Genomic DNA, 9450 nt, shown 5'->3' with positions numbered 1-9450 from the left:
TAGCCCTGGAACTCTGTAGGTGACGCAACCAAGGACATTCGAAGTCATGGAAAGTATCCTGGTGTTAGAGGCGAGGACTAGGGTTCTTCTAATCTCTCAGGGTTCAGATTCTGAACTGCATGCGTGACCCTAGACAAGTCACTTTCCCATGCCAACTCCCTACTTCCCAACCTGTTTCTTCATCTATAAAAGAAGATTGGCCTGGCTCTGGGCTTGTTCTTAACTTGGGCTCCACGGATCAGTCTCCGGAGATTTGTGAGCTTTGATGGAAGAAAAAATGTCACCTTTATTTTTACCCGCCTCGAACTGAAAGCTGGCATGTCCTTTGATTAGGGATGCGGCCCAGCCAAACACAGTTCTGGGAAGGGGTCCCCCGGCTGCCTTAGACTGACTGCCAAAGAGGTCCGAGACACACACAAAAGGGGGAAACCCCTGGATTCGATGATCTCTGAGGTCTCTGGAGATACTATTTTGGGGCAGCCAGATGGCTCAGTGGTTAGAGGAGTCTGGAGGACGTGGCTTCCAATCCAGCCTCAGCCACTTACAGCTGTGAGATCCTGGGCAAGACACCTAACCCCTATTACCTAGCCCTTATCCCATCACTCACTAGCTATGTGATTACTTGGGTCACCTGGCCAGTCACTAGCTCTTAGCCTCAGTTTTTTCATCTGTAAAAAGGGTATCATAGACTTAGGACACAGAGACCACATTAGTCCCACTTCTTCATTTTACAGATGAGGAAACTAGGATTAAATGACTTGCCTATGTTCACAGAGGCAATAATTATAACAACTATATAAGAATGTAACAATTATACATAATTCTATATTTTGATAATCATATATGATCATTTTAATGATTATCTACTATAATAATGACATAATTATTACAATGCAATAATAATAATTAGGTAGCTAGGTAGTGCAAAGGATAGAGCTAAATGGACCTGGAGACCTCAGGAAGACCCGTGTTCAAATCCAATCTCAGCCATTAACTAGCTGTGTGATCCTGGGCAAGTCACTTGATCTGTTTATCTCAGTTTCTTCATCTGTAAAGAGAAGATAATAGTAACAACGCCTACCTTCCGGGATTGTTGTGAGGATCCAATGAGATAAAATGTGCAGTGCCTGGCAAATAGCAGGCATTATATAAATGCTAGCTATTATTATAATCACAATTCTAATTTATATTAGAATGGATAATTTTATTACAATAATATTATCATGATAAGCCACAGAATGAGAATTTATTTATTTATTTGTTTGTTTGTTTTTAAACCCTCACCTTCCATCTTGGAGTCAATACTGTATATTGGTTCCAAGGCAGAAGAGTGGTAAGGGTAGGCAATGGGGGTCAAGTGACTTGCCCAGGGTCACACAGCTGGGAAGTGTCCAAGGCCAGATTTGAACCCAGGATGTCCCATCTCTAGGCCTGGTTCTCAATCCACTGAGCTACCCAGCTGCCCCCAACAAAGTGAGAATTTAAACCCAGATTCTCTATCTCCTGATTCTTTCCATTCTCCCACACCGCTTACACATTGTGACTTTACAAGGTCATCCTGACAACCAAATGAGAAACCTGTTTGCAAAGTTCTTTTCATAGAAAAGCACTAAAATATATATTTTATGATTATTAAAAATAATAACTGCTCAGCAGACATTGATTAAGAAACTACAGTACTATGAGCTAAGTGCTAGGGACACGGAGACAAAAATGAAACAATCCCTGCCCTCAAGGAGCTTAAGGTCTAATGGGGAGGTGATGATGAGCACCTCTATGCAACAGGAAGATCTCTTTCAATTTGAACAATCTGTGTTCAAATATTTTATGTTCTAAGCTCCCTCTCAGCTTGTAGACTCTGCTCCTTAACACACTACGGGCTAAGAAGCCAACATCAAGACCAGGTCAGTCCAAATTCACCTCATTTCTTTTTCTCATGGTGTTTCTTTTTTTTTTTTTTTAACCCTTAACTTCTGTGTATTGGCTCCTAGGTGGAAGAATGGTAAGGGTGGGCAATGGGGGTCAAGTGACTTGCCCAGGGTCACACAGCTGGGAAGTGTCTGAGGCCAGATTTGAACCTGGGACCTCCCGTCTCTAGGCCTGGCTCTCAATCCACTGAGCTACCCAGCTGCCCCTCTCATGGTGTTTCTAAACTAATGTGAGGCATCATAATGTCCTAGTTAGAAGACCAAACTCAGAGTCAGGAAGGCAGAGCCAGGAAAATGAGGGCATTGGACTCTACAGCCTCTACAATCCATTTTAGTTCTAAATCTATTATCTCAGACCCAAGTTTGAGTCTTGCTTCTGACACCTGTTGGCTGTGTGTTTCTAGAAAAGTCAAACCAACATCACTGTGTCCCAGACAATGCTCTAAGACTATAAAATCCAAATTGGTAGAGGAAGGTCTTCCCGGGAGCTCCCTCACACCGGATGAAATCATAGGTTCAGACACTAGACTGGTAGACTGAGGGATGCTGTTAATATAATATGCACAGATGTTGGCAAAGCTTGGGACAAAGCCTTCTGAGCTCTGCTTTAGGGACATGATGGACAGAGGCAGACTAAATAATAGCTCAGTTAGGTAGAGCAAGAGCTGGTTAAATGGCCAGACCCAAAGAGAAGCCATTAATGGTTTGACATCAACTTATCAGATCGTATCCAGTGGAATGGCCCAGGGATCTGTGTCTGATTCTGTGTGGTTTTATATTTTTGACTTGGATTAAGGCCCAAGTAGTAAAAATAGCTAGAATTTATAAAGTTCTTTGGTTTACAAAGCACATTACACAGATTCATTTGATTCTCGCAGTTCTGGGAAGTGGGTGCATTTATTATCCTCATTTTACAAATGAGGAAATTGAGGCAAACAGAGGTTAAGAGACTTGCCCAGGATCACATAGCTAAGAAGTACATGAGGTATGATTTGAACTCTGGTCTTCCTGACTCCAAGTCTAGCCTCGGACACTTACTAACTGTGTGACCCTGGACAAGTCACTTAACTCTTTTTGCCTCTGTTTCCTAATCTGTAAAATGAACAGGAGTAGGCACCCACTGTGCCACCTAGCTGCTTCTGAAAGGCATGCTTATCACAAGCTGGGCTGTTTCACCTAGAGAGAAGAAGACTCTGGGGTACACATGATAACTGTCTTCAAGTCTTTATAAGGCTGGCATGGGGAACCAAGACCATTCCTCTGGGAAAGTATCAGAGGCTCAGGTGATGGCGAGAAAGTCTGGGAGGGAAGGGAAACGTTGCTCTGGGAGACTACCTCACGAGAGAAAGCGCGTTTATGGCTCTCTAAAGTTTACCCACGACTGTCTTTACAGGATCCCTGAGAGGTAGGGAATGTAAATATTATTATTCCTTGTTACAGATGAGGAAACTCATAGGATGAGGTTCACAGAGTCACAGGGTGGCTCCAAGTGACAGGCTTCGTAAAGGACAGAGACCAAGTCCTCTTGACTCCAGTAACTTTTTTTCCTGAGAATAATATAAAAATATTTTTAACCCCCAAATATATGGGTGTGTCCTTATATGTGGTGCAGTGGATGGAGCACTGGGTTTAGGCTCAGGAAGACTCCTCTTCGTGAGTTTATATCTGGCCTCAGACACTTATGAGCTGTGTGACCCTGGACAAGTCACTTAACTCTTTTTGCCTCTGTTTTCTAATCTGTAAAATGAACAGGAGAAGGAAATGGCAAACAACTCCCGTATCTTTGCAAGAAAACCTTAAATGAGGTTATGAAGAGTCAGACCAGACGGAAACGGCCAAACAACGACAACCTATTTCTATACCTACATGTATTCACATATACTGATCTTTATTAAGTTACCAATAAGGACCACGACTATTCTTTGGGGTTAGGGTTCTAGCAAGCTGAGATTTTTTCATTCCAGCTCAGTCGACTGATATATTAACTATTTCTTTCTGGTTCGTGTCCTCCGCAAATGTGGTAAACAGGTTATTTATGGCTTCATCATCAGTGATAAGAATGGAGAACAGAACAAGAGAAAGGACGGAGCCCTGGAGCATTCCACGAGAGCCGTCACCCGACCACCCGTATCTGGTTTTATGTTTGACTACACTTGTTTTGAAGCGTGTCTAATCCATCTGATCAAGTTAAAAGGGCAAAGAGGAGGCAGCGACTCTTCCACACACAGAGAAATTATCTCCTGAATAATCCCTTTGCCAGGCAGCCTTGGCAACAAAGTTGGGATGGGAGAGGAAGGGTTGTGACCCTGATTTCAGGCACAGAATCCCATTTATTCTTGTAGCTCTCACAACACATGGCCTCGTACCTTTACATACTCACAAATAAGGGGATTCTGGCCACTAGGATGCTGAGGTTTCAGTGAACTCCATAACTCTACAAACTTCTCAAGATGTCACGCATTCCTGGAATGCCAACGCTAAGAAGAGTCTTGGAATATCAATTATCGGCTGGGAGAGACCTTGAAATATGGAATTTCCGAGTGGGGAAGGGCATCCGAGAATGCCTCATCTAACCGGCTCATTTTAGAGAAGAGGAAATTTCGGTCCAGAGAGAGATGAAGAGACAAGGTCACACCACCAATTAGTAGCAGATTACTAGGAGCTACAACCTGGATCTCTTGCCTTCTGGTCCAGAACTCATAACACACATCACAAGTTCCATACTCAACAGTATGTAGAACTTGAGCCCAAGCTGTAGATGACAGGTAAGAACAAGGCGGTGGGGTGGGAGGAACCAGCAAAAATGGCAGAGGAGGGGAAAGCCTGATTCTTCCTGATAAATCCACTCCAACAAAGACCTAAGAAAGGCATCAGAGTTGTGATTGGGAAATGAAGTGAAAAAGATCACGGCGAGTCATTTTTCTAGTCCAGGTCAACGTATAGAGACAGAGTTCTCTGGACACAGTAGAGGGAGTCTAGCCTGGGAGGTTCCCCGTGCAGTGCCTCTTAGTACTGGCACTGAATCAGTGCTTAAGTAAACATTTATAAACATTAAATAAACATTTATTAAGTACCTACTATATACCAGACCCTGAGCTAAGTGCTGGGGATACAAAAAAGAGATAAAAAACAGTTTCTGCCCTCAAAGAACTTATAATAGGATAGGTGAGACAACATGGGCAAAAGAGGTCCCAGATCCAGTAGGGACAAGTCTGATGTCTGTGTGAAAGGAGCATGAGCCAATGGGTAGTTCCATTGTTTATACCTTTGTCTGGATCAAAGATCCATCGAGTCACCTAGGAATGGCTGATTAGGGCACAGAATGGTTGTGGACCTCTGGCGGTGTACTGGACTAAAAGCAGGAACAGAGTCAAATAGTAGCTGACATTTGAGTACGGCTTGTATTCAGCCCCTAGTCTAGTCTGAAGCCAGTAGCTAAGTAACCAGGACAAGAGGCTCAGACCAAGGGTAAGCCTGCAGTTCTGTCACTCTACACTTACAAAGCCTTCCAGCTGACTGAGAGGGAGTAGGGCCCCCAGAAGTCTACTGGAGCTCTGATCAAAAGCAAGCCTCCAGTTGCATTGCCCCTTCCCAACTAAGATCAAGAGCTTGCAAAACTCAGACCAAGAGGCCAGCAATCGGACTTTGCCCTGGTTCAGATTGCTCTGGGAGTACTGAAAGTTTGAAGGTGAGTAGCCTCATGTATCTCTGTGATCCTTAAAGAATACAGAATTTACTACCCAACAAAAGCGGCAGCAAAACCCCATAGAATAATGGGGACTGAACAAGACACAGATATTTCCACCAGAAGTGTATAGAGTCTGATCCTAACATGAAATTATAATTTGGGAAATTAGGATGACATAATGAGCAAATAAAAAAGACAGCCACTATCAAGAACTATTATGGCGCCAGAAATGCTCAAGATACAAACCCACAAGAAGAGAATGATTACAAAATATGTGTAAGAAAAACTTCAAAAAATACAACTTTGACACAGGATCAATTAGAATTTCTGAAAATAAGATTAAAATTTTTAAGATTTAAAATGATTTTCTATTTCTGGAGGAAAGACTTGGAAGGAGGATTGACAGGTTGGCATAAAGGATAAAAATTCTTATCCAAGCAACAGACTCCATGAAAATTAGAATGGACCAAATAGAAATGAATTAGCATTTGTGTCTTTCTTTCCAACCCATCTACCATGAGACAAGAAGAAATATTAAAATAAAATCAAAGTCTGAAAAAAAAACAGAATATAAGGCATCTCATAACAAAAAACAATTGACCTAGAAAAGAGATCAAGGAGAGATGATTTAGGAATCATTGAACTACTTGTAGATGGATTGTGCAGTGGACAGAGCACTAGGCCTAGAGTCAGGAAGATCTGAATTCAAATCCAGCCCTAGATACTTACTAGCTGTGTAACCCTGGGTAAGTCATTTAATTTCTGTCTGCTTTGTTTTCCTCAATTGTAAAATGAGGATAATACTAAATCCTACTTTGTAGTCTGTTGTGATAATTGAATGAAATAATATTTGAAAAGTTCTTAGATGGCAACTGGTTCAGAGTAGGCATTTAATAAATAAATACTTGTTTCCTTCCTTCCTCCCTGAAATCCATGACCAGAAAAAAAGCCTAAACATGATATTTCAAATAATCAAAAAAGAAAACTGTCTATATCTCTTAAAACCAGAGGGAAAAGTGAAATGGAATCTACTGATAACCTCTTAAAAGAAATCCCAAAATGAAAACTCTCAGAAACACGATAGCCCAAATCCAGACCTTTCAGGTCAAAGAGAAAGTATTGCAACCAGGAAGGAAGAATTGGAATGCTAAAGAGCCAGTTCATATCACATGAGAATTAGCACCTCTTGGACTACAATATTCTAAAAGGCAGAAACATGCTTTTGACCTACAATGAAATACTCAACAAAACTTAGTATAATCCTTCAGGAGATAAAAATGGATGTTGAATGAAATAAAGGACTTCCAAGCATTCTTGATGAAAAGACCAGTGCCTAGAGAAACTGAAAACAAACACTGGAGTCAAGAGGCATATCAAATGGTAAATATAAAGTTTCCTTTGATAGATCTTTGTCCAGGTCATGCCAGCTAATGGTAGGTATCTCCTAGTTCTTTCTTCTGGGTTTTCTTCTTTTCTTAAGCATTATTTTTTTTATCGATCTTGTTAACTCTCATATATACAATGATCATTTCTATGCTGATGATTCTACTTGACTAGCCTCAACCTCTCTCCTAAACTTCAGACTTAAATCTCCAATTGTCTATTAGACATCTCTAACTAGATGTCCCAAAGATCTCTTAAACTACACGTGACCAAAACTAAACTGTTCATCTCATCCCCCGCCCCCAAATCTTCCTCATTACTGTTAGGGATACCACTATCCCCTCAATCACCCAAGCTCACAACCTAGGTTTCATCCTTGAATACTCATTTTTTTTTCTAATCACGCCCCCCCCCATATCCAATCAATTTTCAAATTGTGTTGTTTCTATCTTTTTAACATCTCCCATATACATATCGCCTTTCTTCTCTGAAGCTGCCCCCATCATCGCCTCATGACTGGACTATTGCAATACTGTTAGTTGGTGTCTTATTACGCTCCATCCTCCCCTAAGCTATCCAGTTAATCTTCCTAAAGTACAGGTCTAATGGTGCCATTTCACTCTCCATTGAATTCCTGTGGCTCCCTATCACCACCAAGATCATATTTAAAATCTTCTTTGTGGCATTCAAAGTCCTTCAAAACCTGGCATCTCCCTACCTTTCCAGTTTCTTACACATTTCTCACTCCAATATACTCTACTTCAGCAACATTGACCTCCTTACTATTCCTCCATCTCCTGACTCTGGACATTTTTCACTGACAGTCTCCCAGGCCTGAAATTCCCTCCCTCCTCTTCTCTACCTCCAGCCTTCCCTAGTTTCCTTCAAATGCCAAGCATAATTCCTCTGTCTTATAAGAAAGCTTTCTCAATCTCCCTTACTGTTACTGACTTGATTGGTAAATTATTTCTACTTTATCTTCTACAAGGGGATCTAAAATTTTTTAGTGTAGTTTTAAGCTTTGATAACTTAAAACTGCGCAAGACGTTTGGAACGCCTTGTTTATATCATGTTCGTACATAACTGTTTTCATGTTGTCTCCCTCATTACACAGTGAGGATTTTTTTTAGGATTTCTTTATAACATCTCCAGTACCTAGAAGAGTGTCTGGCACATAATGAGTCTTTAGGAAATGCTTTTTTGGCTGACTGATTCAATCTATGGATAGATGACACCTAATGTCATCCCGGGTCATAGAGGGAGTTCAATAAGACAGAGGACCTCAGAAAAAGAAGGGACAGCCAAAGGAAAAATTGTTGGAATCTGATCTCAGATCAAAGCATGCTATTTCCTTCTTGAGTTTTTGTTTTTTTTATTGTATCTAGGGAGTATGTGTCTTCAGTCATAACAATAGGGAATATGTAAATATATGTTGCATGAAAACACTGGTATGATATATATCAGACTGTTTACTGCCTTGGGGTCTGAGGGAAGGAGGGAGAGAGAGAAAATCTAAATCACAAAAATATCAGAAAACAATTGTCAAAAATTTTCTACACGTAATTGAAAAAATAAAATTTAATTTAGAAATTCTTTTTAAAAAGAAGGAAGAAAAGAGAGATGAAAAGAAATATATTAGTGAAGAAAGGGAAGGAAATGTTGGGAGAACTTATTTTACATAATTGGAGTACAAAAGTAGATGATACAAACAAGGAAGAAGGGGTGGGAATAGCAGGTGAAACTTAAATGTCACTGTCATCTGAACTGGCCAAAGAAGGGTAGAATCTACACATAGAGGTGAAGCAATAATACCCTTGCAAGAGGGAATGGGGAAAGCGTGGAGGGGAAAGGAAGAATGGAGAATAAGGGAGAAGACATTCAGGGACGGATTAGTCATAAGCAAAACAAACTCTAACCTTGGAGGGTGGGTTGTGAAGAAGGATCTTAAAAGGAAAGAAAAAAGAGAAACCTCTAATTAAAGTTTGGGCTAGGGAAAGAGAAAAGGGATTGGGGATTAGAAGTAAATTACATTAAACATGAAATATTGGTGCTTGGGCACATCCTTCTCTTTCTACCCTCTTCTTCTCTATAAAGAGGAGGAAGGGAACAAAGAAGGAAAAATACAAAAGGATGAGTTGGAGGGAAATATCCAATTAGCAATCGTGACTATGAATGTCAGTGGGATGAACTCATTCAGAAAGTGGAAGAGGATAACACATTGGATTACAAAACAGAATCCAACAATTTGTTGTTTACAAGAAACACTTGAAATATAAAAACTTACAGTTTAAATTAGGAAATGGAGCAAAATCTAGCAAAGGTAGCCAACATGATCTCAGACAAAGCAACAGCAAAATAGTCTTAATAAAGGAGGAAATTACATGTGTGAAGGTAATGTAGATATTGAATCAATATCAATAATTAATATATATTTACCTAAAGGCAAAGAAC

The 9450-nt window shown here is 40.5% G+C and overlaps 1 protein-coding gene across 2 annotated transcripts in view; it reads right to left on the bottom strand.

Moving 5' to 3' along the window:
- SLC1A7 (solute carrier family 1 member 7) overlaps nucleotides 1-9450 on the bottom strand; it is an 85059-nt gene that overhangs the window by 68469 nt on the left and 7140 nt on the right. The window lies entirely within an intron of this gene.

This window comes from Gracilinanus agilis, chromosome 4 (assembly GCF_016433145.1).
Source record: "Gracilinanus agilis isolate LMUSP501 chromosome 4, AgileGrace, whole genome shotgun sequence".
Classification (NCBI taxonomy): Eukaryota; Metazoa; Chordata; class Mammalia; order Didelphimorphia; family Didelphidae; genus Gracilinanus; species Gracilinanus agilis.
The sequence above is the reverse complement of the archived record's forward strand: the minus strand, read 5'-3'. Positions and strand labels throughout refer to the sequence as shown.